Raw genomic sequence first — 4,938 nt, forward strand, 5'->3', positions numbered from 1 at the left:
TTGTTGCTGGTGTTGCTGCTGGTGTTGCTGCTGGTGTTGCTGCTGGTGTTGCTGCTGGTGTTGCTGCTGGTGTTGTTGCTGGTGTTGCTGCTGGTGTTGTTGCTGGTGTTGCTGCTGGTGTTGCTGCTACTGTTGCTACTGTTGTTGCTGGTGTTGCTGCTGGTGTTGCTGCTACTGTTGCTGCTGGTGTTGCTGCTGGTGTTGTTGCTGGTGTTACTGCTGGTGTTGCTGCTACTGTTGCTGCTGGTGTTGCTGCTGGTGTTGTTGCTGGTGTTGCTGCTGGTGTTGCTACTGGTGTTGCTGCTGGTGTTGCTGCTGGTGTTGCTGCTACTGTTGCTGCTGGTGTTGATGCTACTGTTGCTGCTGGTGTTGCTTCTACTGTTGCTGCTGGTGTTGCTGCTGGTGTTGCTGGTGTTGCTGCTACTGTTGCTGCTGGTGTTGCTGCTGGTGTTGCTGCTACTGTTGCTGCTGGTGTTGATGCTACTGTTGCTGCTGGTGTTGCTGCTGGTGTTGCTGCTGGTGTTGCTGCTACTGTTGCTGCTGGTGTTGATGCTACTGTTGCTGCTGGTGTTGCTGCTGGTGTTGCTGCTGGTGTTGCTGCTGGTGTTGCTGCTACTGTTGCTGCTGGTGTTGCTGCTGGTGTTGATGCTACTGTTGCTGCTGGTGTTGTTGCTGGTGTTGCTGCTGGTGTTGCTGCTGGTGTTGATGCTGGTGTTGCTGCTGGTGTTGCTGCTGGTGTTGCTGCTACTGTTACTGCTGGTGTTGCTGCTGGTGTTGATGCTACTGTTGCTGCTGGTGTTGCTGCTGGTGTTGCTGCTGGTGTTGCTGCTACTGTTGCTGCTGGTGTTGCTGCTACTGTTGCTGCTGGTGTTGCTGCTGGTGTTGCTGCTGGTGTTGCTGCTGGTGTTGCTGCTGGTGTTGCTGCTACTGTTGCTGCTGGTGTTGCTGCTGGTGTTGCTGCTGGTGTTGCTGCTGGTGTTGCTGCTACTGTTGTTGCTGGTGTTGCTGCTGGTGTTGCTGCTGGTGTTGCTGCTGGTGTTGCTGCTACTGTTGCTGCTGGTGTTGCTGCTGGTGTTGCTGCTGGTGTTGTTGCTGGTGTTACTGCTGGTGTTGCTGCTACTGTTGCTGCTGGTGTTGTTGCTGGTGTTGTTGCTGGTGTTGCTGCTGGTGTTGCTGTTGGTGTTGCTGCTACTGTTGCTGCTGGTGTTGTTGCTGGTGTTGCTGCTGGTGTTGCTACTGGTGTTGCTGCTGGTGTTGCTGCTACTGTTGCTGCTGGTGTTGTTGCTGGTGTTGCTGCTGGTGTTGTTGCTGGTGTTGCTGCTGGTGTTGCTGCTACTGTTGCTGCTGGTGTTGTTGCTGGTGTTGTTGCTGGTGTTGCTGTTGCTGCTGGTGTTGCTGCTGGTGTTGTTGCTGGTGTTGCTGCTGGTGTTGTTGCTGGTGTTGCTGCTACTGTTGTTGCTGGTGTTGCTGCTGGTGTTGTTGCTGGTGTTGCTGCTGGTGTTGCTGCTACTGTTGCTGCTGGTGTTGTTGCTGGTGTTGCTGCTGGTGTTGTTGCTGGTGTTGCTGCTACTGTTGCTGCTGGTGTTGCTGCTGGTGTTGTTCCTACTGTTGCTGCTGGTGTTGCTGCTGGTGTTGTTGCTGGTGTTGCTGGTGTTGCTGCTGGTGTTGCTGCTACTGTTGCTGCTGGTGTTGATGCTACTGTTGCTGCTGGTGTTGCTGCTACTGTTGCTGCTGTTGTTGCTGGTGTTGCTGCTGGTGTTGTTGCTGGTGTTGCTGCTGGTGTTGCTGCTGGTGTTGCTGCTACTGTTGCTGCTGGTGTTGCTGCTGGTGTTGCTGCTGGTGTTGTTGCTGGTGTTGCTGCTACTGTTGCTGCTGGTGTTGCTGCTACTGTTGCTGCTACTGTTGCTGCTGGTGTTGCTGCTGGTGTTGCTGCTGGTGTTGCTGCTACTGTTGCTGCTACTGTTGCTGCTGGTGTTGCTGCTGGTGTTGCTGCTACTGTTGCTGCTGGTGTTGCTGCTGGTGTTGATGCTGGTGTTGCTGCTGGTGTTGCTGCTGGTGTTGCTGCTACTGTTGCTGCTGGTGTTGCTGCTGGTGTTGCTGCTACTGTTGCTGCTGGTGTTGCTGCTGGTGTTGCTGCTGGTGTATCTGCTACTGTTGCTGCTGGTGTTGCTGCTGGTGTATCTGCTACTGTTGCTGCTGGTGTTGCTGCTGGTGTTGCTGCTGGTGTTGCTGCTGGTGATGCTGCTGGTGTTGCTGCTGGTGTTGATGCTGGTGTTGCTGCTGGTGTTGCTGCTGGTGTTGCTGCTGGTGTTGCTGCTACTGTTGCTGCTGGTGTTGCTGCTGGTGTTGCTGCTACTGTTGCTGCTACTGTTGCTGCTACTGTTGCTGGTGTTGCTGCTACTGTTGCTGCTACTGTTGCTGCTACTGTTGCTGCTGGTGTTGCTGCTGGTGTTGCTGCTACTGTTGCTGCTACTGTTGCTGCTGGTGTTGCTGCTGGTGTTGCTGCTACTGTTGCTGCTACTGTTGCTGCTGGTGTTGCTGCTACTGTTGCTGCTGGTGTTGCTGCTACTGTTGCTGCTACTGTTGTTGCTGCTGGTGTTGCTGCTGGTGTTGCTGCTGGTGTTGCTGCTACTGTTGCTGCTGGTGTTGCTGCTACTGTTGCTGCTGGTGTTGCTACTGGTGTTGCTGCTGGTGTTGCTGCTGGTGTTGCTGCTACTGTTGCTGCTGGTGTTGCTGCTGGTGTTGCTGCTACTGTTGCTGCTGGTGTTGCTGCTGGTGTTGCTGCTACTGTTGCTGCTGGTGTTGCTGCTGGTGTTGCTGCTACTGTTGCTGCTGGTGTTGCTGCTGGTGTTGCTGCTGGTGTTGCTGCTGGTGTTGCTGCTACTGTTGTTGCTGGTGTTGCTGCTGGTGTTGCTGCTACTGTTGCTGCTGGTGTTGATGCTGGTGTTGATGCTGGTGTTGCTGCTGGTGTTGCTGCTACTTTTGCTGCTGGTGTTGCTGCTGGTGTTGCTGCTGGTGTTGCTGCTGGTGTTGCTGCTGGTGTTGCTGCTGGTGTTGCTGCTGGTGTTGCTGCTACTGTTGCTGCTGGTGTTGCTGCTGGTGTTGCTGCTACTGTTGCTGCTGGTGTTGCTGCTACTGTTGCTGCTGGTGTTGCTGCTGGTGTTGCTGCTGGTATTGCTGCTACTGTTGCTGCTGGTGTTGCTGCTACTGTTGCTGCTAGTGTTGCTGCTGGTGTTGCTGCTACTGTTGCTGCTACTGTTGCTGCTGGTGTTGCTGCTACTGTTGCTGCTGGTGTTGCTGCTACTGTTGCTGCTACTGTTGCTGCTGGTGTTGCTGCTACTGTTGCTGGTGTTGCTGCTGGTGTTGCTGCTGGTGTTGCTGCTACTGTTGCTGCTGGTGTGGCTACTGTTGCTGCTGGTGTTGCTGCTGGTGTTGCTGCTGGTGTTGCTGCTGGTGTTGCTGCTGGTGTTGCTGCTGGTGTTGCTGCTACTGTTGCTGCTGGTGTTGCTGCTACTGTTGCTGCTGGTGTTGCTGCTACTGTTGCTGCTGGTGTTGCTGCTGGTGTTGCTGGTGTTGCTGCTGGTGTTGCTGCTGGTGTTGCTGCTGGTGTTGCTGCTACTGTTGCTGCTGGTGTTGCTGCTGGTGTTGCTGCTACTGTTGCTGCTGGTGTTGCTACTGGTGTTGCTGCTACTGTTGCTGCTACTGTTGCTGCTACTGTTGCTGCTACTGTTGCTGCTGGTGTTGCTGCTACTGTTGCTGCTGGTGTTGCTGCTACTGTTGCTGCTGGTGTTGCTGCTACTGTTGCTGCTGGTGTTGCTGCTACTGTTGTTGCTGGTGTTGCTGCTACTGTTGCTGCTGGTGTTGCTGTTACTGTTGCTGCTGGTGTTGCTGCTACTGTTGCTGCTGGTGTTGCTGCTGGTGTTGTTGCTGGTGTTGCTGCTACTGTTGCTGCTGGTGTTGCTACTGGTGTTGCTGCTACTGTTGCTGCTGTTGTTGCTATTGTTGCTGCTGGTGTTGCTGCTACTGTTGCTGCTACTGTTGTTGCTACTGTTGCTGCTACTGTTGCTGCTGGTGTTGCTACTGGTGTTGCTGCTGGTGTTGCTGTTACTGTTGCTGCTGGTGTTGCTGCTACTGTTGCTGCTGGTGTTGCTGCTGGTGTTGTTGCTGGTGTTGCTGCTACTGTTGCTGCTGGTGTTGCTACTGGTGTTGCTGCTACTGTTGCTGCTGGTGTTGTTGCTATTGTTGCTGCTGGTGTTGCTGCTACTGTTGCTGCTACTGTTGTTGCTACTGTTGCTGCTACTGTTGCTGCTGGTGTTGCTACTGGTGTTGCTGCTGGTGTTGCTGCTACTGTTGCTGCTGGTGTTGCTGCTACTGTTGCTGCTGGTGTTGCTGCTGGTGTTGCTGCTACTGTTGTTGCTACTGTTGTTGCTACTGTTGTTGCTACTGTTGCTGCTACTGTTGCTGCTACTGTTGTTGCTACTGTTGTTGCTACTGTTACTGCTACTTTTGCTGCTACTGTTGCTACTTTTTCTGCTACTGTTGCTGCTACTGTTGCTGCTACTGAGGCACCACACAGAAGGTTACTATACAAACTTGAGACATAGGCGGAAGCAGACAGAGACCCACTACCCTGGGTAAAGAATTCCCTAACAGACAGGTGCCAGAGAGTAACAGTGAGGGAGCCAGGGAGTCGAACTGGCGTAGAATAACAAGCGGAGTGCCTCAAGGATCACTCCTGGGACCCATTCTGCTAGTGTGGGTGGTAGAAATGGCTACTAGAGTTCAATACCAGCAAATGCAAGGTGATGGAACTGGAGGACAGGAGCTAGACCAGATACGATGTAGGGAAATTACCTTTCTTTAACGACCTGAGACAGAGAGAATCGATGGTCTGGGTCCCAGAGCTGAAGCCCAACCCCGGGCTCAGACAAAGGGCGA

The sequence above is a fragment of the Procambarus clarkii genome, chromosome 55 (assembly GCF_040958095.1).
Source record: "Procambarus clarkii isolate CNS0578487 chromosome 55, FALCON_Pclarkii_2.0, whole genome shotgun sequence".
Taxonomy (NCBI): domain Eukaryota; kingdom Metazoa; phylum Arthropoda; class Malacostraca; order Decapoda; family Cambaridae; genus Procambarus; species Procambarus clarkii.